This window comes from Solanum verrucosum, unplaced genomic scaffold (assembly GCF_900185275.1).
Source record: "Solanum verrucosum unplaced genomic scaffold, falcon-dt-bn FXZP01000049.1, whole genome shotgun sequence".
In the NCBI taxonomy this organism is placed as follows: domain Eukaryota; kingdom Viridiplantae; phylum Streptophyta; class Magnoliopsida; order Solanales; family Solanaceae; genus Solanum; species Solanum verrucosum.
In genome coordinates this window covers 1,915,050-1,942,713 of record NW_026020221.1, presented here as the reverse complement: position 1 = coordinate 1,942,713, position 27,664 = coordinate 1,915,050, and the positions used below count along the sequence as shown (strand labels likewise).

The following is a 27,664-nucleotide window of genomic DNA, read 5'->3' as shown; positions in this document are numbered from 1 at the left end:
TGAGGGAATCTTCAAATTTTTTTTTTTTTAAAAATACTTAGAACATAGAAGCAACATAATTTATATTGTGTTGGCCATCAATGATCGACCCTTAGCTTTATGAATGGCAACCATAGGTATGTTTTTTAACATCGTAGTAACAATAGGGACACGTCCAATGATAAAGTTATATCCACTTAGTTCTCTCATAGCGGCTGTTTTCACTCTTGGAGACTCATTCAAGTAAACTATTTAATCCATTAAAAAATCAAGTATCAAAATCAATATATGGTATATATATAGCCATTGTTGTTCTTGTGTACGTACGTGTAAAAGATGACACATATATAGAGACAGATTGAACAAAACAAGAGAGGAAAGCGTAGAAAAATGCTATTTACTGGACATCACCAGAAGCGTAACAATGAAATAGAAAGCGTAATTGCGAATCATGACAAGAATTTTGCTAAGGCGGAGAAAGATATATACGAGAAAGATGTATTGTTAATTTTTTGCTTCATGAAAAGCAATGAATTTATAGGCTTCTTTTCCTCATACTTTTACCAATCTAATTTACAACTTTTTCTTGAACTAAGATATATAATTAGGTATCGATTGTTGAATCAATTTCATGCAAGAAAAAGGGGAGGGATAAATGAGTACCTTTCTAGTAGGTCTTCGTCATGGATTTGGATTTTACCTAGGTATTATATATATATATATATATATATATATATATATATATATATATATATTAAAGACGAATATAATGCCTTTGCTATGCACTTGGCTTACACATGGATCGTTTGGTAGGGGTGTATAATATAATATGATGCATTTTGTAATACATTTATTAATTATGTTGACATTAATTATGTTGAGTTATTGTATATTAAAAAATATATTATGCAGTGCATAATTTTTTTTAAAATTATATATTTATCTACAAAAATAACCTTTAAGCTATTTGGAAGGATGAGGAGAAGGTTTTGAGAGGCAATTGTGTCTTTAATCATGCTAATGCATGCATTAAAAATACTTGTATTTCTAATTATTTATCGTGTATTAGTTATAAATTGCCTAATACCAAATAGAATGTGTAGTTATTAGTTATACATAGATATAAAAAAAAAATATACAAAATAAGATATTAAAAATACATAAAATTAAAATGTATATGCATTCCATCTCACACTATTCACATGTTTCAATTCGCTTCACCTACCATTGTTTATGAAATAATAATAAATATTAAGATATGGTCAAAAAGATCTGTAGAGAGAGATTTTATTTTTCTTCGGACTATTGTACACATAAACATATATAGCTTTTTATTTATAAAAAGAAGAAGAGGGAGAATTTGCTGCAAGGCTTTTCATAAAACACAGGCAAAGAAAGAATATATTTGAAGTCACTAGCTATGATATATCTTTCTTTAATTTTTGTTGTACATGATATATCTGTCTTAAAGATTGTATATTAATACTTATTTATGAAGGTTTGTGCAATATTGTCCCCCTCTGCTTGTGCGTTGTATAGATTTTGGATGAAATAAAAGACTAGCGCTATAGAATACATAAAATTTACATTAAAAAAATTTGTGTGAGCTACTTACAACCTATCTACTTGAGCTACTTGTAAGTTGTCTGCTTGATTGCAATTTTGAGAAAGTTGTTGTATTGACTTTTCAGAAAGTTGCTTGCTAGCTATCTGCTTAGCTACTTACAAGTTGCTTTCTTGATTCAAACTTATCTAAACAGTTTATGTATTTAATTGGACAATCACAATACAATTAAATGTTTATTACTCATAAATATTATGCTTCGCTAAAATTTTACTAGAAAAAAATTAATAAAATAAATTCTAATGCAAAAAAAAAAAAAGAGTACTCATATTTGATAGATTTGAATATTAAATCATGTGTTTTATTATTGAAATTCGCAAAAAAATTTTATTCACTTCAACTTCATTCAAATGTAGCTAAAGTTTAGCCAAATATATACCTTGATCACATGCATGAAGCGAAAATATTCAGCTACACGTTAGCCACACATTACTGAAAATATTCAAATAGAAATTTTCAACTTTAATCGTGTACATCTAATGTTTCTGAATAAGGTAAACTTATACTATAATTTTTAACCACCTTAAAACAAGTCTTGCATAAGCAAATTAATAATTATAGAGTTTAATACGTACAAAATTAGTAGTACAAATACTGCAGGAGGAGCATAGTTATAGGCCAACCCAGCCCATATTGATAAATATACATTACATCGTACATTGTCCGACCTAGAAGTAGAACTTAAGTCGTTTTATTTTTTCCCATAAAAAAAGCTTAAAGACATTAAACCACACAAAACATTTACTCATATATTTAGAACTTAGAAGTAATATAAATCATATTGTGTTGGCCAGCGACGATCGACGATCCTTTACGAGTGGCAGCCGTAAGTAAGTTTAATAACATCATAGTAACAACGGGGACATGTCCTATCGAAGCAATCACTCTTCTGTCGACAGTATCCACCACAACCACCCATCAATTTATAACCATTCAGTTTTGATTTCAAATCTGTTATATTCTGCGACAAGTCTCTTGCAGCAATTACTTTCACATTTGGAGACTTCGCCAAATAAACTATATTCCATCAACAAAAAAAATAATCAAGTGTCAAAATCAATGTCATGGTATCATTTTTGCTCGAACGTTAAAAAATTACACTGTATAATGAAAAGGGAGGGAAGTGTAGTAAAAGATCATTACCAGATATCACAATAAATGCAACAGCGAAATAGAAAGCATAATTGCGAGCCATAACAATATAGAGTACTATAGTATTACGTACTAATTAAGATGGATAGAGAGAGAGGAGAGAATTATGTAATGTTATTGTAGTGCAATTTTTTGCTTCATGAAAGGCAATGAATTTATAGGCATCTCTCCCTCATATTTCTGTCTATCTAAATATTGGGTAACGCTAGGCCCATGAGGGGTTTGAGGTGTCTCGGGTCGCAGAGGCAGAGCCAAGATTAGGAGTTAGGAGGTTCTACATTTTAGGACAGAAGGTTAGAATATTGCAAAACATGTTTTTTTTTAAGAAACTATTGTTAATGGTGGATTTGTCTGAACTCTCGAACGCCTACTTAGCTGTGTCCGATCTAGTCATGATCGAACATAATGCTTTCTTTGTGGACTTATTAATTAAGAAATAAAGTTATACATTTACTATCAATTATATTTTTAATATAATAATAAGCGATTGATCCTAACATTAAATTTACAGCTGTCTTTAACGAAGTTATATAATTAGGCACCAATATTTGTTGAATCAATTATATGCAAGAAAAAGGAGAGGATAAGTCTGGATATTGAGCACATTTTTAGTAGAGTCTCCTTCCACTTTTAATCTCTCAAAGGGACATATGCTAGTGGTCATCGTCATAGATTTGGATTTAACTAGATTTATATAATAACTACAAATATAATAATACCTTTGATATAAAAGTGGCTTAGGCTCTTTCTCCGTTTTACTTTCCATTTCACAATATGCACATGTTCAATTCACTTCACCTAATAAAACTGTTTACAAAATATATATTTATTCAAGAAACTTTTTCCATTTCACACTATTGAATTGGATGAGCTTATAAAAAGTAACTTATAAGTCAAAAGTTAAAAGTGACAAGTAGATGGTACTCTACTTGTATCTTTGAATTTTTTGACCTAAAAATAAGTGCTTAAAAATACTTTATAACCTTATCAAACACCTCTAAAACTATAAAAATTTACTTAATAGTCGAAAGCACTTTTAAGTAATCTACGAAGAAAGAAGGAGGAAGGACAAATCAACCAAATATACTATTCCTCATCGGTAAGTATTTTGCGACACCCTTTCGGTACGCACATCGTCTAGAGCCAGTGATCGTGCCATCAATTCTGCCAAAAGTCTTTTGGGTAATTAAAAATTGAGAATATACTATGAACCAATCTCAGCCTAATGTTGAAACCTATACGGATGTCACACAACTAGTTATTGGGCTGAGAAGAAACAATAAAATTAGAAGGTAAGGCATAGGTTTATTTGGGATCTAGACTCAATTAACAACTAGTTAAAAGAATGACGGATGAGAAAGAACAATTTAGGCAAATTGTTGAGAAAAATGTCTAGCTCTCTCATCCCCTTTCTTTGAGTTTAAGCTTCTCGTTCTTCCTTCTAGTTATCTTCTTCAATAGTTTCTTTGCTTTACTAGTTCATTATTGTTCTGCAATTTCCTTGTTAGTTCCATTTTTTGTTGTAACTGTGAGTTTAGTGATTCTAATATTTGAATGTTTCTATTGTGAAATTGGAGTTGTTACAAGAAAAAACAACACAAATTGGACTCATTAGGCAAAATATTTATTTAAATTGGACCCAAAATTCAATATATTTATTCAGATTGAACCAACAACCCAAACTATTTATCTGATTGCCCCCTTGTTCTATTCATTGAATCACTGTTGATATCATCAGAGTACGTATATGGTATTTATATACTCTCATAGTATCAATCAATAATTGAACAGTCTTTTCACTAAAACATTGTCTCTTCCTTCTTGATGCAATCAAAGTATATATATACTCTAATGGTATCAATCAATAATTGAATAGTTTTTTCACCGAAACACTGCCTCTTCCTTCTTAATGCAATCAAAGTATATATATACTCTAATAGTATCAAGGAGTAACTGAGTAGTGTTTTCATCGAAACACTGTTTCTTCCTCTTTGATAGCATCAATATATTTCGATGGTATCGAGCGATCAACTTGAATTAGTAGTTAAAAATAAGAGGGGAAGATATAAAGTAAGGGAATAGCCGCTTATAAATAGTTTCCCTTTTTGGGATATATAAGTGTTCTTTTCCAATAAAAATTTGGTGGTGTGATCTATCTGGGCATTGCTATTTAATTTGCGTCCACTTTTAAAAAATAGAGAACATAATTAAATAGTTGTTCATTAAGAGAATAGTATGCAAATGTATATATTTGTTTCTCCCTTGTTTGCATATATATGGAACTTTGGTTAAATTTAAATCGTGCACTACAGGGCCCATTCTAGGGATGTTGCTCTCAACAAATTTTTCTCCACATTCAGAATTCGAATTTGAAATCTTTAATTAAGGTCGAGCAATCCCACCACCGCAACATAACCCATATTGATCCTTCCTAGAAACTTTAATCCTCAACAAAATCAGTGAAAAACACTATTTTACAAACATCCACCAACAAACCTTATTCGTTTTGCAATAATATTAATTGGTCCAAATCCAATCATATTTTGGATATATATACAGAGGCGGATCCACCCTATAGGGCGGCGTGCACGTGAAACGGTTAACTTTGAAAAAAATCATGTGTATAGATGTATGTCTATCTTGAGAATCTGACATAAATTAGGATATAATTAACTGTGCATTCATAAAAGTATAGAGGAACCACCCACGAGACCTGAGTTTGAATATAGCTACAACGCTATTTTATTGTTTTTATTTTTTAAGTTTGTCTTAGAGCTCATATTTAAGCTAAGGTAATATTGATGCACCCGAAATCTTAAAATCCTGGGTCCGCCACTATATATATATATGGTCCGCATTCCCTCCTTATGAACCCAACTAAGATATATAGCTATCTTTAGTAAACAGAAAACAAATCTTCCATAAAGCAAATTGATTATAGAGTTGCACTCCAAACAAAAAGTACAAATATTGTAGGCCAACACAACTCATCTTGATAGATATTACATCCGACATTATCCTTCCTCTATTATTATTATAAGGTAGAAGTAGAACTTAGTCGTTCTATTTTTTCCATTAAAAAAAAAGAAAGCTTAAATGAGAAAAGGAAAACACACAAGCAAATTAAAGGAAATAAACCACACAAACATATTTATAGAAAATAATTCATATTGTGTTGGCCATGAATAATGGATCCTTTACTAGTGGCAGCTGTAGGTATGTGCAAGAACATCGTAGAGACAACGGGGACATGACCGAGCATAACAATCACTACTCTGTCGACAGGATCCACCACAACCACCCATCAAGTTATAACCATTCACTTTTGATTTCAAATCTGTTTTAGTCCGAGATACGTCTCTCGCAGCATCTATTTTCACTTTCGTAGACTCATCCAAATAAACTAATTGAAAAATCAAATAAAATATTGTTATTCAAATGTATAAAAGATAATAAACATATATCAAATAAAATAAAAAGATATATAATGAGGCGTAGAAATATATAAATCATTTACCAGACATCACCAAAAGAGCAATAGTGAAATAGAAAGCGTAATTGCGAGCCATAACAACAACAATACTATTATTGCTAAGAAGAAGGAGAAAAATATAGACGTATAGGAGAATTATGTGTTATGGCAATGCAATATTTTGGTTCATGAAGGGCTATCATTTTATAGGCCCCTCTCCCCGATATTTCTGCCTTATCTAATTTACAACTTGTCCACAAATGTGTTATGTGTGTGGGGTGGGGGCTTCGCTTTTTTAAAGTGACTTATCCCTCCGTTTTAAATTGAGTGATCTATTTTGAAGATTTAATATCTCAGATGGTCACTTAATTAACTTTCAATAGTTCACTTAAAAAGTCGCTCAACTTTGAGTTGTTCACTTCGAAAGTCACTCAACTTTGTTTTATAACTTAAAAGTCACTCAGCTATTATAGTTTACTTAAAAAGCCACCCAACTAATTTTAATTATTTTTTTCATTAAATTTTGTAAAATACAAAAAAAATATTAACTATTTTAAAAAAAAAAGAAGATGCTTATTTTAATTATTTTATTGAATTTTGTTGAAGTATGATTTTTCTTTTTACCTATTTTTTTTAATTTTTAAAAAGGGCACTGTGCTGAGTGTTTTTTATTACTTCTTATCGATTCCAACTTCTTCTTCTTTGGATCATTTTTAACATATTTAATTCCAGTTATATAATTGCTAAAACATAAAAAGTTTTTTGTGGGGTCAATTGCTACGGTATGTTTTTTTCTAAAAATATACTAATTAAATAATTCGGATTAACAAAATAATTAGAATAAATATCTTATTATTTCTTTAAAAAATAGTTTAACATAAAAATAAATTTCAATAAAATTTGTGAATTTTTTAAAAATTGATTGAGTGACTTTCTAAGTGAAATATCAATAGTGACATTCTAAGTGAAACCTCAATAGTCGAGTGACTTTTGAGTTATAAAACAACGTTGAGTGACTTTCTAAGTGGACAACTCAAAGTTGAATGACTTTAAATTGAACAATTCAAAGTTGAGTGACCATATGAGATATTAACTCCTATTTTGAATTATCACGAAATTTAAAAGAGTAAAGAAAACTTTTAGATTTTGTGGTCTAGAATTAAAAATTGTAAAATGTTATTTAATTTTGTGATTTTAAATATGTCATGTGAAAAGTTGAAACGCAAAAAAAACTAGGTCAAATAAATTGAAACAAAGGGAGAAAAAAGTAGGACAAACAAATTGAAACTTCTAGGTTTTGTTTTTCTTGACTTTTTCCGTCTAAAAGAGTGTTTAAAAACATTTTTGGTGTTTTCTAAACACTTTCAAATATTTTTTTTTAATTTAAAAAACTACTTAAAATAAATTAATCCATACACTCACTTATATTTGATAGCCTTTTAATTTTATGTACTTCTTACACTTTGTTTGGATCATTGTTAGCCATTGTTTCATAATGTATTGTATTTTATTCTATTGTATTGTACTGTATGGTAGATACAATGTTTGGCTAGACTGTATTGTTTGTTGTTGTTTAATAACATTTTTATTGTTTGGTTTGACTGTATCGTACTATATTGTAATTTATAAATTTACTAAAATATCCTTAATTATTCTAGGGTAGGAGGTTTGACTAGAATTAAATAATATAGGGTAAAGGGTAAAATAGTATTATGAAATATTATGTAAGGATATAATTAGAAAAAGAAATTAAGTAACAATGGAAACACACCAAATCGGTTGTTCCAAAAATGGGAGTTTTCGTTGTTAGGTAACAACGAAATTTAACAATACAGTACAATACATTTTAAGTAACAATCAAAACAAACATTGTAAGTATGATAACAATACAATACAATATAATGGGTAACAATGATTCAAACATAGTAAAACAATCACTTTTACATATAAATTATCCAATAAAATCATTTTCCTCTCATCAATTTGTAAATGGCCATAAGTTATATTGTTAGGAAGTTGAATGAATGAAGAGCAAAAATGGAGGATAAGTCCGGATGATGGACAGCTTCCCTACCAGTCTCAGTGGAATGCTAGTGGGGGCTTCATACATTTGGAGTATTCATTCAAGTGGCTTACATCTCCTTTTTTTCCTTTTCCCTTTCACACTAAATATATTAAACACTAATATGCCAGATCAAAATTCATTATTAATTAAACGATGAGATAAAATCTTTAAATAATTCAAAAATAGGATTAACAAAATAAAATAAAATTTATGACCTAATGGAAATATTTTTGTGCGTTTGATGGGCAAGGAAATTAGTTGAAAGTTTAGTTACACATACATTTTTGTGACAAAAGGGTTGTTGATGTGAATATATTTATTTTTATGAAATGATATTAAAGAGATTATTACAGTATCCATAATCCTTTTGTAAATTCTGTATATAAAGGGTAGCGCTGATATTAAGTTTTTGCCGACATGCCAAAAATGAAAGAAGGCTTTGATTTCTTCTCTCTATTTTTTCGGCTGTGAGTGTGAGTGTGACTCTCTCTACCTTACTTATTGTTCTTTTTCTTCTTAGCTGAAAAGTGAAAATGACTTGCATCTTTCTCGTTCATGAACTTAGATTTAGTGTTAGTGTTAGTGATAGTGGAGTAGTTCTACCAATGATAAACAAAATTTAAATTCATCACCCTAAATCAATTCAAAGCATCAAAAATCGATTTTTTCTGTTCTATTTTGGTTTTTTATTTAATCCTAATACTGCACGCACGGTAACAAAAATACATTTTAATGGTAAAAAATACACACATAAGTAATTATCAGAAAGTCCTAAAGCCTTTCATTATCTAGTAAGACCTAGAAATTTCACGATGTTAGAATGTATGTGTCCATTAATGATCATTGGACCAGGTCCCTCGACAAACTAATAGTGCGGAAAATAAATAACTCAAGGTAAATCAAACACAAGAGATTTTACGTGGAAACCCCTTTGCTCAAGGGAGAAGAAAATCATGACCTGTACCCACATGATTTCCATCCGAACTCCATTTAACTATAAAAGGAGCAAAGCTTCATATTACAAACTCTTGTAACCTAAGGATTGAACTCTTAATCCCTTCCCCCTTATTGTAGCAACTCTACTACAAAGGAAACTAAGCAATAACTCTATTGTCCACTAAACCAACTAGCTCTAGTTGATCTAGACTTCAAGAACCCAGCAAGGCTGACTCTAGCCACCAACTCAGATCTCACAGATAGGAGCATAAGCAAGCAGCAAGTATGTTGCACTCACACATCAACTTACTCTAGTTGACACTCCTAGGAAACTCTACCAAAGAGAACATCAAAACAATGATGTAAAGAGGCTTGACAAAAAACATAGATGATTCGACTAACTAACTCTAGTTAATCCGACTCAAACTCAAGACTTAGACAAGCAACTGATCTACTATCCGTTATAACTTCGGAGTAGATTTACAATATAAGAACACAAGACACAAAGCTCAAAATACAACAAACGACCCTTCAACACTCCATCAAGTCCCTTGTTGAGTATGAACAGTGCTCTTCTTTGAAGATGACTTTTTCTTTGTGAGCTTATGAATTTTCAAAATTCAAAAGTTTATTTGCCAAAATTTAGGGTGTCTTTGGAGAAGAGACTAATATAAAATAGACACAAACCCTTGGGACAAAGCCATTGGCTGAGCTTGCTGCTATGAAAAGACATGCACCAGCCACAACAGATTTGGCAGCTTTTAGACAGTTGTCTTTTCTCTTTTTCACGTACGCAGTCTTTCCTTGACCGGATTCCTTGTTAGATCTGAAAGTTTGTTAAATCATCAAAACTTCAAATCAACTCCAAACTAACACATGATTCTAGATTTTCATCCGGGATTCAAAGGACTAACAAAGTTCAAGGTGATTTTTCTACTTCTACTATTTTGAAAACTTACGATGTATAACAATGTTTAGATGCTTGGTTGGGAGCGCTTCCCTCAGAATTGGGTCTTACGTCGTGTGAATTGAGAATAGTCGGGTTGCAATGCGAATATTGAACGCCGGATGAAAAAAGAAATATTTAGATGGTAAATACCCAATAAAAGAGACCTCAATTGAGGAATTAAGATGAGTAAGTAGTTGGTTTAACAATATTTAATCATTTATTAAGAAATGATTAGACAAGATTTTTTATTTTTTTTTTCTGGTAAAACGGGAGATATTATATTAACTTAGTCAAGTTAAAATACATTGTTTCCGGTTTGTCCCGGTACATAATTAAGGGTCATTTGTTCGCCAATATTACAGGCAGTACTAGTTATTTTTAATAGCGAAAGTAGTTCCTATAGTGTCTACTTGGAACTCCTTAATAATGGAACACACTATATATAATAATAAAAAGGAAATCGAGACGTTGATAACGATAGAGTTTATTGAAAATTAAAAGTAGAGAAACATTACCCATACCATATATATCTGGTAAAATTAAGGAAAATCAAAACAGAAAAGCAAAGACAATTAATTAATTAATTAATACTAATTAATTGTGGTGTCCGGCGATGAAGAATATATATATGATCCTTTATTTGCCACAGTAGTAGGTAAGATTTACAGGATCATAGTTACAACGGGGACAGTAATTCCTATCCCAACAATCACGGTCGTGCTGACAGTATCCACCACAAACACTAGGATAACCCATCGCTCTTGGCAATTCATCACCCAAATAAACTACAATTAATAAAAACAAAATCAATATTAAACATATTTTGTACGTATCAAATGGTTAAAAAAAGAAAGAATTCAAGTGTAGAAAAATGTCATTTACCAGATATCACCAAAAGGGAAACTATGAAATAGAAAGCATAATTGCGAGTCATGACAATATATAGTTATTTACTAAGACGAAGAAAGATAAGAAAATATGTTATTGCAGTGCAATTTGTTTGCTTAATTCTTATGAAGGGCCATGAATTTATAGGCCTATATCTCCCAAGTATATTTGCTTATTGTTTAATTTACAACTTGTCCATAACTAATTAAGTTATATATATTGGTAGCAAGTTGAATCAAATTTTTATTGAAGAAATAAAGGGGAGGATAAGCTCGGTTGATCGATGAGCACCTCGGTAGAAGAGCTTATCTCCAGTTTAATAGCTAAAGATATATATATACTTCAATATTAATTTAAGACTTAGTTTTGTTCAACATCCTGCATATCTGTACTTAAAAAGCCAAGCATTTCATCGTGATAAGATAACCAGACATTATGGGTTTTGATACAATATAATAGAGCTAGCTATCTACTTGAAGTGAGTCAAATGATTAATGAGATTCCGTAATTACCATACATTATGGATCTTGATTCTTGTTTAATGAAGAAAAGTAGTAGTATATATAACAAGTTGACATAGTAATTTGGGAGCCTCTTGCGGAAGATTTCTCGTTTAATGGATCAAAAGAAGAATGGTATCTTTTTAGTCAAAAGTCTTTTCTTACTTTTAAGCTATTTGGCCACCAATATATTTGGAATTTACTTTCTCCGTCCCTTTTTAGTTGTCATGTTTTTTGAAAGTCAATTTGACTAATTCCTAATGTTAAATTAGATTACATAAATTTGATATTTTAAACTAAAAATTTAGATATTCAAAAACTATACGAAAAGTAATATAAACTTCAATTTTTTTGCATATACATCGTAAAATGTTGGTCAAATTTTTTATCGTTTGACTCTAAAAAAGGAAACCATGACACCTAAAAGGGGACGGAGCGAGTAGTGTTTGTGAAATTAATTCATGGGCCTAACCCAAAAGTTAGCTCAAAGAGAGGAGGATTGTCTAAGCCTTATAAGGAGTCTATCGATCTCATTAACCACTAATGTGAGACTTTTGTCATTTTATAACACCCCACCTCATGCCCAGTGCTTAGCATCTGGTGCATGGATAATTTTGATTTTGGGGGCACTAACATTGGGTGAGATACCATGTGAAATTAGATTTTTGACTTTACTCACACCCCAAAAGCTAGCTCAAAGGGAGGAAGATTGTACAAGCCTTATAAGGAGTCCACGATCTCATTAACCACCAATGCAAGACTTTTATCATTCTTTAACAATGTTTGATCATATAACTTATTAATATTTAACAAATATATTTGGCAAACATCCAAGTTTCCAAGTTCTAAAAAAACTAGAATTTGGACCAAATTTTAATATTAATTTGGTAATTTTTAAAAATTCTCCCAAACTTTATATTTGATAAAAATATCCATAATCTATTAATCCCAATAAATATTTATCTACAATCAACTCTATTAAAAAGAATAACTTGTTATAATGTGTTATAATTTATTCTGAATTAGTAACATGGTTGAGTATGCAATTATTGTAGTGGTGTTGCCCATATTGTTGTTGATTGTCATCAATTGAGTTATAAGATTATTTTTTAACAGAACATATTTATTATAAAATAATAATATAAATTTATGGGTAACTTTAATAATTTTTAGAACTTAATAGGTATAAATCATATTTTTTTTAAAAAATATTTCTCCCAAAATCTATTACCTAACACATATGAAACTTCACCCAAAATAACTTGCCAAAAATATTTAAAAATTTGTGGCGAAATGCTAGATACTTGGAGCCATTGAAACTAATATTAGATTGAAAAAATGTCAAAATTATCCTCGAACTATTCGAAATAGCTCACATTTGTTCTTCATTTGCTTTTGGTATAAAAAATACCCATTCCATCTATTTTTTGGACTACAAATGCTCTCTGAATCAATGGATGTCCATATAAGTCATTTATCACTGATATGACACTCCATTTTAACAAAAAAAAAAGGAGCAAAATTGCCCTTGAACTATTAGAAATAGCTCAACTTTTTTTCGCCAGACTCGACGGCCATGTTAACAATAAATTACTTATGTGGACATCAGTTAGTTTGGAGGGCATTTTTGGTCCAAAAAATAAACGAAAAGGACATTTTTTTTATACCAAAAACAAATATTAAAGGGTAAACTTGAGCTATTCCGAATAGTGCAAGGATATATTTTACCCTTTTCCGAAATTAGATTAATAAAAAAAAATATTTTTCACTTATTTATTAGTTAAAGTGATTTTAAAAGAAAAGAAACAAGAGTTTTGAGTTCTTTAATAATATTATTTTTATCAGGACTAAAATATGTTTAAAAAGAAAAAGAAACACTAATATATTTATTTTAAAAATGTCATTTTTGACTCATTAAGTAATAATAGGGTATTTATTAACCAAAACTAATAACTAAAGGAATTTTTACTCAATTTATTACCATAATTTAAGAATATTTTTGATCCTTTCTGTTCTTTTTACTCTACCAGCTGAATTATTGTCCAGGATGCTTAACAATTTAAACAACAGTAAAGGGTCATAAATACCCTTAAACTATTTGAAATAGCTCATATTTATTCTTAAACTATATTTCGGCTCAAAACTACCCTTCCCGTCAAACAATTGGATCAAAAGTACCCTTCTTATTAACGAAAGTTGTTAAATGTCATGTGGATGCCACGTTGCATGCCAATAGATTCAATTTGTCGCACACCCTTCTCTTCATTGAGTAACTTTGGCAGTGGAACCCTATTGGTGTGCAATGTGGCATCTACATGGCATTTAACAACTTCTGTTAATAAGAAGGGTACTTTTGACCTAATAGTTTGACGGGAAGGGTAATTTTAAGCCGAAATATAGTTTAAGGGTAAATAAATTTATTTCGGATAGTTTAAGGATATTTTTGACCCTTTTCCGTTTAAACAATAGAAGCATGTTTTAATATTGGCAATGATCATAGAGTTCTATTCAAAATTAAAATTACAAATACTGAAGAAGCAGGGAGGCCAACACAACTCATCTTGATATATATAATATTACATACGACATTGTCCTGATTATTGTTAGAAACAGAACTTAATTAGTCGTTTTATTTATGAAGAAGCAGGGAGGCCATGAATGATCCTTTACGGACGGCAACTATAGGTTCGTCTAACAGCATCGTAGAGACAACGACGACATGACTTAGTTGTACATTGACTCGACTGTAGACAAATTTCCATTGCAACCAACCATCATGTTATAAACATTCGGTTTCGATTTGGGTTCTGTTACAGTTAGCGATGTTTCTCTCATACCACTTCTTGAACACTCACCCAAATAAACTGTACAATCCATCAAGGTCGTGCTGACAGTATCCACCACAAACACTAGGATATCCCTGCTGAAATATATACTATTAACCATGTGTTTAGATATAGTATTTATTATAGAATAATTATTTATTCATTTTTAATAGATCTTATATTCGTTTATGGTGTCTCTTTACTTATATAGTAGATGATTCAGTGTATAGAGTTTAAGCTTATACACAGAGGATTAAATCATTGGATCTTATAAGTATAAAGTTTTTTGTTCAGAATCTAAGATGAGAATTGGACATGCCATTGGTACAATTGTACCACTATATTATATGTAGTTTATCTTGATTATGAGAATGATATAGTTTCAACTTCTTGTGCTAGTGCATTTTGTATGTATTGAACGGGATCGAGTAGAGATAGTTGTTTTAGACTGACTGACTGACAAAAACATATTCTCTAAACTATTAAATATACTTATATTCTTAATCTTGATATAACTATTATGATCTGTATATGTTAATTATCGTTTTGATTTATTGAAATGTGAGATTCTAAGATGGGTCAATATACCTAGTAGATTGGATGATGATAATATATATATGAGGAAATACATCAAATCCCCCCTGAACTTGGCTGCAAAACTTACTTTAATACTTTAACTACATGGGCGTTCAAATACCCCCCTAAACAACTTTCAAGTGAATTAAATACCCCCTTAATGGCTGATGTGGCAAATAATAAAAAAAAAGCGTGTAAAAAGTTAAAAATTAAAGAGACAAAAATAATTGGGCTACTTTTATTTTCGTTTCAGCCAATAAGAATTTTTCTCTTCATCTTCCTCACACCCCACCACCCCTATTCACCAACAACCCTATCCCTTTTTCTTCCTCACACCCCACCACCCCTTGCCACCCTCAACCACCACCTGCACCACCTCCTCATTTTCTTTTTCGAACTCTCTATTTTCTTTTTCTTTCTTCGAAATCCTTCACCTTCACCCTATTTCTCCTTCTTCAAACCCTCCATCCGCACCTCTCTTTCTTCTTTTTTCGAACTCCACTATCTTCTTCTTCTTCTCCTTCTCCTTCTTCTTCTTCATACCCCCATTTATTTTCCATCACTAAATTCAAATTATTCTCACTTATTTTTAGATGTGATGAACAACGAAAAAATTGAAAAAACTCAACAACTTATTAATGTGCCTTAAAGATTGATTTTTTTTTTATTGAAAATGGCTTTGAGAATTTTGGATTTGTGGAGTTTGATCTTTTTTGAGAATTTTTTACTTTTTATTTTTCTTTTTTATAATCTTGGATTAATTTTATTTTTCTTTTTTCCTTTCTAAAATTGTGAATTAAGAAAACAAAAAAGGAATAAAAAACTCAAAATTTTAATAATTATCAATGTGGCACTGACATGGCAGTGACGTGGCACTGACGTGTCGATGACATGACACGTGTGGAATACACTTGCCATTGTGAGACTGGTCTTATAAACTTAGGGTGGATTTAAATTCACTTGAAATGAAATTAGGGGGGTAAATAATTATATGTAAAGTTAAAGTGCTAAAGTACGTTTTGCTGCCAAGTTCAGGGGGGATTTTATGTATTTTCTCTATATATATTGGTGAAATAATAAGTTAGTTGACGGAATCCATGTCTCGATGTAGAGATTGATGATATGCCTTTTTGAGAAGCTTAAAAGTTTTCATCGTGTAAAACCTTGCAAGTGGATTTATAAATTCGGCACATGAAATAAGTTAAACAGTGCTCTAAAGGAAATTGATCATTGAATTAAGTTCGTCAGTAATTTAATTTATTGATTAGTATCTATAGTCTTAACATGGAGAATTACATATGTGCTTAATAGAGAATTTTGAAATATAAATAGAGAAGTGCAATTACGAATTTCTAGTGGAATGATTTGTAATTTATTATGGTAAGAATAATTCAAATTAATTATTTGGAATTATTTCCATAATAGGAAGCCTCAGTAATTAATTTTGTGGTCCTTACCGTGTCATATTTAACTAGAACTCAGAATCTATTCTAAAGGGAAAGGGAGAAGTATGCGTCTTTCTCTATTCTAAGGAAATGGAGAAGTATGGGTCTTTCTCTATTCTAAGGAAAGTGAGAAGTATGTGTCTTTCTCTATTCTAAGGTAAGGGAGAACTATATCACTTTTTCTATTCTAAGGAAAGGGAGATGTACATGTCTTTTTAAGACATGGTATTCCTTTTCCTTGGACTAGGAAGAAATCTCTATTAATAGGGATTCTTCAAACCCTTGAAAAGTGAATAAGTTTTCTATATGATACTTGCACACCTAAGTATTGAGAGAGTTCGGAAGTAAACTTGGGATCACTGTAGAAGACCGCAGAACTGCCGTCCAATTTGTGGACTAGCTTGTGGATTTGTTTGAAGGTTCTAGCTTCTAGATTTGATTGAAGATATCTGCTCACACTTCAAGAGGTAATCCTTGAATTAAATTTCAGAAAATTTATGTGATCTAGAATGATTCTATATTTTCTAGCATAAACTATGTGTTGTCTACTATTCATGTAAGTTGTATGATTCTGGTATGCTTTCGTTGTGCATATAGTAATTTCCAACAATCCCATCACTCTTGCCCCCAAATAAACTACAATTAAACAAAAATCAATATTAAACATATTGTACGTATCAAATGGGAAAAAAAAAGTCCAGTGTAGAAAAATGTCATTTACCAGACATCACCATAAGCGCAACAATGAAATAGAAAGCATAATTGCGAGTCATGACAATAGTTATTTACTAAGACGAAGGAAGATAAGAAAATATGTCACTGCATTGCAATTTTTTGCTTCTCTTGAAGCGATGAATTTATAGGCCTATCTCCAAGGTATATTTGCTTATTGTTTAATTTACAACTTGTCCATAACTAATTAAGTTATATATATTGGTAGCAAGTTGAATCAAATTTTTATTGAAGAAATAAAGGGGAGGAATATCTCTGTTGATCGATGAGCACCTCGTTAGAAGAGCTTAACTCCAGTTTAATAGTAGCTGAATAACAACTTGATTTACTTCTTCCTCATTCATCATGACCTTAAATTTAGTGATAATGGAGTAATTTTAAGACTAGTTATACTCTTTTCGTCTCAATTAATGATCGACACTATATATTCTGATAAATAGAATATTTTTCAATTTTATTTTATACTTGTTCGATACATTGTTATCAAATATCAACATGAATATAAGTAGGGAAAATTGTATATAATAGCAAACTATTAATTCAAATTAAATGCTATAAATATAGTTTGATTTAATTGTACCCCATAACAAACTGTTGCTATTTCGCCTCTCTCCTGGTGAATCTCGCTCGCCACTCTCGTTCTCTCCCTCGCCTCTCTCACTTTTTATACAAACGCAAATGTATAAAATGAGTTTGTGTTTGTATAAAGCGACAGAAAATTATATATATATACATATATTTTCGTTCCCCTCTCCCGATCTCGCTCGCCACTCTCCCAGATCTCATTCGCTCACTCACCTCCCTCACTTTATACAAAAACACAAATGTATAAAATGTGTTTGTGTTTGTATAAAGTGATAGAAAATTGTATATATACATATATTTTTGTTCCCCTCTGTCCCCTCCCAGATCTCGCTCGCCACTCTCCCTAATCTCGCTCGCTCACTCGCCTCTCTCACTTTATACAAACACAAATGTATACATTGTGTTTGTGTTTGTATAAAGCAAGAGAAAATTGTATATACAAATATAAATGCATATATTTTCGTCCTATACACTTATGATTATACAAATATGATCTTCCCCTGCCCAGTTTTCTTTTGTCTTTCTCGCTTTATACAAACACAGATTATACAATTGATCTTTTGTATATGTATACCAAAACAGATTATACAACCGCTTTCTTTTATATATGTATAATGAAATTATACAACTTTTTTCTTTTGTATATGTATAGAGAAATATACATATTTATGTTTGCTATGGAGCGCAATTATGCAAACTATAGCTATAACATACAAATATGATTTTTGTGTTTGGTATATGTGAAAGTTGCTCATATAAGTATTTGATTCAACAACATTGAATATTAATTTAAGACCTAATCTTGTTTAACGTCCTACATATCTATACTTATAAATGTTGGGTTTTGGGCTTTTTTCCCTTCCTATGTGGATAAATAAAAGTCCAAAGGTTTTGGGTCTTCCTTCCTTTTCTTTGTGGATAAATTAAGCCCAAATTTGACTAGCTCACTTTGTCCATAAGCCCAATATTATGATGCATATGTAAAACTTCCTTTAGGTCTTATTTTAGAAGAATCACAAGAGATAGAGAACAACTATATAGAGAGAAAAGTGAGAAAGTGCAGATTTTCGCACAAGCTCTAGCAGCCAATTTCAAATCGCGATTCTTGCTTCATTTCTTATTCGATTGAGCTGATTTTTGGACAACCTGTTTCTTTCAACTTAATTTTTGATTGGGAACTGAGAGAGGGTGATTTGGAATCCTGTAACTCCAGATTTTAGCTCGTGAACAACAACTGCGATTTAGTGATTTTGCTCCTTTTATTTCTCTAGTTTTTTGTGCTATCTTGTAGTTGTGTTGCTCATTGTTTGACACTTTATTGGTGACCATTTTGGAGAATATTTTTGTAACTCTTGTTGATTTTAGTGAACCTTTAGCGTTGTGGTTTTTACTCTTCACACCGAAGAGGTTTTCACGTTAAATTTGATGTCTCTTTTGTTGATTTATTTTTCTTGGTTGGTTGATTTATTTGCTACCCAAACAGTTTAGAAGAGAAAGTTTTGACTTGGGTTTTCTTTAGTTATTACCCTGTCGTGCACATTTATTTTGTGCTTGTCTTTTTCAACAATAAAGCTAAGATACCCAGACATTCTGGGTTTTGATACAACATAATGGAGCTAGCTAGCTATCTACTTGAAGTAAGTCAAATGATTAATAAGATTCCGTAATTACCATAGATTATGGATATTGATTCTTGTTTAATGAAGAAAAAATATAACAAGTTGCCATAGTAATTTGGGAGTCTCTTGTGGAAGATTTCTCGTTTAGCAGATCAAAAGAAGAATCATATCTTTTTAGTCAAAGTCTTTTCTTACTTTTAAGCTATTTGGCCACCAATATATTTGGAAAAAACTTGGAAATTACTCCCTCCGTTCTTTTTTAGTTGTCATGTAGTGCTTTTCAAAAATCAATTTAACTAATTTTCAATATTAAATTAAATTACATAAATTTGATATTTAAAATAAAAATTTAGATATTCAAAAGCTATACGAAAAAGTAATATAAAATTCAATATTTTTGCATATCAATATGGTGAAAAAATACATCGTAAAATGTTAGTCAAATTTTTTTTCGTTTGACTCTAAAAAAAAATCATGACAACTAAAAGGGACGAAGGGAGTAGTGTTTGTGAATTTAGTGTTGGAAAACTATATGCACAACGAAAGCATACTAGAATCTTACTGCTTACATGAATAATAGATAATCAATACCGTTTATGCTAGAACACATAAACTTGTTGAATTTAATTCGATAAATACCTCTTGAAGCGTGAGCAGATACCTTCAAGCGAATCCCCAAGTTAGACGGGCCTTCAAATGAATCCACAAGATAGACAACAACTATGGTCTTCTACTGTGATCCCAAATTCATATCTGAACTCTCTCAATACTTAGGTGGGCAAGTATGAATAGAAAACTAATCAATTTTTCTCTAGGTTAGGAGAATCTCTATTTATAGAGATTTCTTCCCCAATCCAAAAAGGAGAAGAAAATCTAGTTTTCTTGAAAAACAAGAAAACACACGCCTACTCTTTTTTCCCTTAAGAAATAGGATTCTGAGTTCTAGTTAAATATGGGCACTGGAGGGACCACAGAATTAATTACTGAGGCTTCCTATTATGGAAATAATTCCAAATAATTAATTTGAATTATTTTTACCATAATAAATTACAAATCATTCCACTAGAAATTCGTAATTGCACCCCTCTATTTATATTTCGTAATTCCCCATTAAAAACTTATGTAATTCCCTATGTTAAGATTTCAGATACTAATCAATAAATTAAATTACTGACGAATTTAACTTAATGATTAATTTCCTTTAGAGCACTACTTAACTTATTTCATGTGTCGGATTCATAAATCCACTTGCAAGGTTTGACACGATGAAAACTTATAAGTTTCTCAAAAAGGCATATCAATCAATCTCTATAACGAGACATGAATTTCATCAACTAACTTATTATTTCACCAATATATATTATTATCATCCAACTTACCAGACATATTGACCCATCTCAGAATCTCACATTTTAATAAATCAAACGATAATAAATACATACAGATCATAATAGTTATATCAGGATTAAGAATATAAGTACATTTAATAGTTTAGAGAATATGTTTTGTCAGTCAGTGTAAAACAACTATCTCTACTCGGTCCCGCTCAATACATACAAAATGCACTAGCACAAGAAGTTGGAACTATACCGTTTCCATAATCAAGATAAATTACCTATAATCTTGTGCTACAATCGTACCGATGGCATGTCCAATTTCCATCCTAGATTGTGAACAAAAAACTTTATACTTATAAGAACCGATGATTTAATCCTCTGTGTATAAACTAAAACTCTACACACTAAATCATCTACTATATAAGTAAATAGACACCATAAACGAATATATGATCTATTAAAATTGAGCAAATATTTATTCTATAATAAATATTATTTCTTAACACATGGTTAATAGTATATATCCCAACAATCTCCCACTTAGACTTTTAACCATCACAATTGTTATAATGTACTATATCTAAATGCATGGTTAATAGTATATACCCTAACAATCTCCCACTTAGATGTTTAATCTTGAAAATTGTTAGAATACTATGTCTAAACACATGATTAATAGTATATACCCTAACAATCTCCCACTTAGACTCTTAACTATGCATTTACAACTTTCACAAGCATTCCTTTATTTCTATTTTCTCATGCAATTTTGTCTAGCAGTGCTTCATCGTAACAAATCGATTTTGTACTAGATCTTGAGAGAGCTTCTCGTGAAACCTTCCAAGAGTGTACTTCTTTTTAGATCATAAAAGTTCTCTCAAGCATACAAAACAAATCAATCTTCGCTATGATTCTCCCACTACGACTAAGCACTACATAATCACGCTTTCATGATCTTGAGTTCTAACATTTTCTTCAAAATCTTTCGATATTAAAATATTAACAACTTTTCATGTAGTGTTCTTCAATTTGCTCAACATCACTTCCACTACTTGAGGTAATAGTTTTCTTATGTCTAGCAACGTTTCTCCCACTACTTAAATGCAATGGAACGTCATTTTTGACATACCGATTAGATGTTTTTGAGCGTTTGAATTTACAATTGGCTTGTTAATTTGTTATTTCTTTGTTCAATTCCTGTAAAACTAGTTTACTTCTAGGAACATGGTTTACTAAATGATTCTTTTCTAGAAATCAGATAGTTGTGTTAACAATTGTCTTATTTTCTTTAGGACACTATAATAAACCTTCTTTCATTCTTTAGGATATCTAATTAACACACATATTCCGTTCTTAATCCCAATTTTCTTATTCTCCCACTCAGCACATGTGCTGAACAATCCTATATCTGAACATGTCACAGATTAGACTTACGTAAAATCCAACTAGTTCTATAGTTGTTCAAGGTACTGATTTGAAAGAAATTGAATTCAGAATGTGATATGTAGTTATTAGAACCTATCTCAAAAGAAACAAAATAACTAATAATAAGTCAATAATTAATCTTATCATCTTCATAAGAGTCTACTTCTTTTCTCTTCTACACCAATCTATTATAGAGTGTCTGGTGTAGACAGTTGAAATGCAATTATTCTATAAAATAAGTGACTTATGAGCTCTGCAAAGAGATTTACGTCACTACAATTAGATTGCAGTGACTTTATATATTCTTCATGTCTTAAATATTTTGAGTTTATCAAGACATTTAGACTTACAAAACATCAAAAAATATATCCATATCATGAGTAACCTTCTTAAAAATTCAGAATACTCAAATTCACCTCTTGCCCAAATGCTCAGTTATTACACAAATCAGAATAGATTAATTATAACTTATCACTACCTCTTTTTCCTTTTCTAAGAGAAAATGTCTCTTAGTCATTTTTCCTTCTAAACAAGACTCATACGTGGGTAGTGACTTCACTTTCAATGAACCGTTATGTTCATCCATTAACCAACCTCGAAATTCTATTAAGAATAAATGACTTAGACACTAATGTACAGATAAGTTTCATTCAATTTAAAATATATTTTTCCTTATGAGACAAATTAATATAATTCAATTCATGAGAAATAATACTAATAAAAGAATCACGCATCAATATACCACAAGAAATAAAATATTCATCAAATTCAATGATAGGAGAGTTACAACCAAAAATATTAAATACTCATCTCTTATCTAGTTAGAAACTGAAAATAATTCCTTCTAACATAAGGTACATGTACAATGTATTCTTTGAATTAATATCTTTATCTCTACCAAAAGAAAAGCTTAAGTAGTACTAAGTGGGTGTGTAAAGTCTATTCAGAATATGAGATATAATACTTTAAATAGATCATAGTATTTCGAATAATCATAAATAACAAAATTTAGGGCTCATTTATACATATATATCCATGCATCTCGAATAGCCAATCGATGGGATTGGAGAACTACTTATGCAATACACATGTACAATGACCGATTATTCACTCCATAAACTTATACAGACCTAACTCAGATGGAGAGTCTACTGTTAGTTTAAGTCAAGTGAAAATCCTCTAGTTACATTGATCCAATCGTATATTACTCAGTTTGGGAGAGTTAATACAGATTATCAAAACTAGACAATTAAATACACAGTGACTTTTGTCAATTTCATCCGATAGGAAGGAAGGTCTAAGCCAGCACATAAAATTAATACTTCACTACTATTTAATCAAATATGACCAAAAACTCATATAACGATCCAAAAAAAATTAGTTTCTTACTAGGTCGTTCTTATGAATCTACCAAATTCCAGATCAATCGGAGTTTTTTTGTTTTTCGAATTCCAAAACTATGATCAATTTGGTTGAAAACGTTGTTTGGCAAAAGTAGAATTTAAGATTTTCCCGCTCAGTAATTCCTTATCATATATCATCATTTTGTGAAATAGATACACGAATTAAGAATAAAGAACGAAATTCTAAAATTCCAAAAGAAAAGCATGTTTACGTATACATTGAATATTAAAATTCAAAAACACAACTCATAGATATCAATGCATCTTGAACAATAAAGTTTGATGAAAAAATGACTACTCATGCAACATACATATGTGGTGTCAGATATTCACTTAAACAAATTTAGAATAAAAGCTAACTCAGATGGAGAGTATATGTTATTTTAAGTCAAGTGAATATCATTATCCCTAGATCCATTGATCCAATCAAATATTACTCAGTTTAGGAGAGTCAATACAGATAATCAAAACTAGAGATTAAACTTTAATGACTTGTATTAATTTCATCTGTTATGGAGGAAGGTCTAAGCCAACAAATGAACTTAATACTTCACTAAAATTTAGTCATGAAGACCATAGAGAACAAACTCTATCACCACTATATATCATAGTTGAGTAATTTTTCAGTAAAATTAATTTTTTCAAGATACAAAAATTATCTAAAAAGAAATAATCAATAGAACGACCTCAAATTACCAAATCACTGCATAACAATGAGTATTTTAAATTTGATCGTTTCTGATGAACCTACCGAATTTCAGATCAATTGGAGTTCAAAAATAATATTATCTCCAAAGCTATGATCAAATTCAGATTCAAACGATTTGAGGAAAAATGAACAGATCTACATCCTTATCATATTCAATTTATGTTAACTCATCACGTGTAATCATGTACCACATATAACATAAATAAAATCGATATAAAGTATGTGTCATTCATACTAAATCACATTTTAATTCCAAAGAACAACTTTAAAATCATTTCAGGTCGTTATCAATGAACTTACCAAATTTCAGGTCAATTGGAGTCTATAAAAAAAATTATTTCCAAATCTATGACCAAATTCAAATTCAAGTGATTTAAACATCCTTAGGAATTAAAACAATATGACCTACATTCTTATCATATGTCAATTTACGTTAGATCAACATGTGTAATCATGTTTCAGATTAACATAAACATAACTGACATAAAGAATGACTTTATCAAATTCAAATCAAATTTTAATCTGACAAACTACCTAAAATTCATCTTAACGATTTTTTGATGGAACAATCAAATTTCAAGTCAATCAGAGACCACAAAATTCATAACCTTCAAACTATGACCAAATTCAAAAATTAACCATTTTAGGCATAGTTAAAAACACGATTCAAAATTTCATTCTCTTTCAATAATTATCTCATGAGCATAAGACATATTGTGTGTCTTTCTTTTGGCTAAGACACACAACTAACCTCTTTACAACATATTGCTCTCTCAATTAATACACTTGAGAATTCAAGATATTATATTTCTCCCTTTAAACCAGTGAAAATCTTTAATATCTCTTCTCATGAATTAATTTAAGTGTTACTAGTATATAAAGGTAAATATCCTTTTGAGTAAACAAACTTTTACTAGTATACATTTATGAGGAACTATCCATACATGATACATTGAGGATATTCTAACGACTCAAATAAATAGACCACTTTCGTGGATCCTATTTAGGATCTTATTTATTTATCATAATTCTCAATTCATATATTGTAATCTCACATTATATAAAATATTAAGAATTTCTAATAATTTCAAATAAACAAACCAGTACTTAATGGTAACCATTTATTAGTAGGAAATTCTTAATATATTCACGTGAGAAAAAAAAACTATGCTCATTAATAAATAAATTCCTTTTCTATTCAAAATCAATCCAATTACACTTTTAACTCGTTCTAGTAGTCACTGCCCTTTCGTGACAATGAAAAAACATAAATAACAAGTTACTTCCTGTAATTTATAATCAAAAATAAGGAAAAGAATATTTGAAGAGAAAACTAAATTACAAAAGGAAACACATTGAAAAATCCAAAACTTTTATCATGTATACCCATCTAATTGATTTATTTTTTTTAAAAGTAAAAACACGATGTGTGCTATCAATTCAAGGTGCATAGCCGCCATGTGATATTAACAATACCTCAACTTCCTTTTTATTGTTTTCTTTATACAAAAACAAATAAAATTGGGTAGAATCATTAAACTCCACACCATGTCCGCCGCCATTAACATGTACAATGTTCAATTCCTTCTTGATTTACTGATCACAAAAACACTCTTTTCGACAAAGAATTCTTTTAACCAAACAAACGAGGAATCTCATGTCCAGTACTTCAATGAATTAATACGGCACACAGTCGGACTAGAGAATTAAATTCTGAAAACACGTAGTGGAATCATACACAATCACAAGTACATTATCTTTTTAAGTTATCTATTTAGATGTAAGCTCTAGGCTCTTGATGCCAATTGATGGAAAATTATATGCACAACGGAAGCATATCAGGATCTTACTGCTTACATGAATAATAGATAATCAATATCGTTTATGCTAGAACACATAATCATGCTAGAACACATAAACTTGTTAAATTTAATTCGATAAATACCTCTTGAAGCGTGAGAAGATACCTTCAAGCGAATCCCCAAGTTAGACAGACCTTCAAGCGAATCCACAAGATAGACAACAAATATGGTCTTCTAGATCCCAAGTTCATATTTGAACTCTCTCAAAACTTGGGTGGGCAAGTATGAATAGAAAACTAATCAATCTTTTTTAAGGTTAGGAGAATCTATATTTATAGAGATTTCTTCCCCAATCCAAAAAGGAGAAGAAAATCTAGTTTTCTGGAAAAACAAGAAAACACACGCTTACTCCTTTTTCCCTTAAAGAAATAGGATTCTGAGTTCTAGTTAAATATGGGCACTGGAGGGACCACAAAATTAATTACTGAGGCTTCCTATTATGGAAATAATTCCAAATAATTAATTTGAATTATTCTTACCATAATAAATTACAAATCATTCCACTAGAAATTCGTAATTGCACTCCTCTAGTTATATTTCGTAATTCCCCATTAAACACTTATGTAATTCCCTATGTTAAGATTTCAGATACTAATCAATAAATTAAATTACTGACGAATTTAACTTAATGATTAATTTCCTTTAGAGCACTACTTAACTTATTTCATGAGTCGGATTCATAAATCCACTTGCAAGGTTTGACACGATGAAAACTTATAAGTTTCTCAAAAAGGCATATCAATCAATCTCTATAACGAGACATGGATTTCATCAACTGACTTATTATTTCACCAATATATATTATTATCATCCAACTTACCAAGCATATTGACCCATCTTAGAATCTCACCTTTTAATAAATCAAAACGATAATTAATATATACAGATCATAATAGTTATATCAGGATTAAGAATATAAGTACATTTAATAGTTTAGAGAATATGCTTTGTCAGTCAGTGTAAAACAACTATTTCTACTCGGTCATGTTCAATACATACAAAATGCACTAACACAAGAAGTTGAAACTATACCGTTCCCATAATCAAGATAAATTACCTATAATCTTGTGCTACAATCGTACCGATGGCATGTCCAATTTCCATCCTAGATTGTGAACAAAAAACTTTATACTTATAAGAACCGATTATTTAATCCTGTGTGTATAAGCTAAAACTCTACACACTAAATCATCTACTATATAAGTAAATAGACACCATAAACGAATATATGATCTATTAAAATTGAGCAAATATTTATTCCATAATAAATATTATTTCTTAACACATGGTTAATAGTATATATCCCAACATTTAGTTCATGGTCTAACCCAAAAGTTAGCTCAAAGAGAGGATGATTATTGTCCAAGTCTTATAAGGAGTCCATCGATCTCATTAACCACTAATGTAAAACTTTTGTCATTTTATAATACCTCACTTCATGCCCAGTTCTTAGCATCTGGTGCATGAACAATTTTGATTTTGGGAGCCCTAACATTGGGTAAGATACCATGTGAAATTAGGTTTTTGGCTTAACTCAAACCCCAAAATTTAGCTCAAAGGGAAGAGGATTGCACAAGTCTT

General features: G+C 30.5%; 1 long non-coding RNA gene across 1 annotated transcript; it reads right to left on the bottom strand.

Annotated features, from left to right (window-relative positions):
• Nucleotides 1–5,717: 5,717 nt before the first annotated feature.
• On the bottom strand, nucleotides 5,718–6,394 carry LOC125831659 (uncharacterized). The gene is made up of 2 exons (XR_007443188.1): nucleotides 6,273–6,394; nucleotides 5,718–6,158 (listed from the first exon to the last, which is right to left on the bottom strand). It is a non-coding gene; the product is annotated as an uncharacterized LOC125831659 (long non-coding RNA).
• Nucleotides 6,395–27,664: the final 21,270 nt, after the last annotated feature.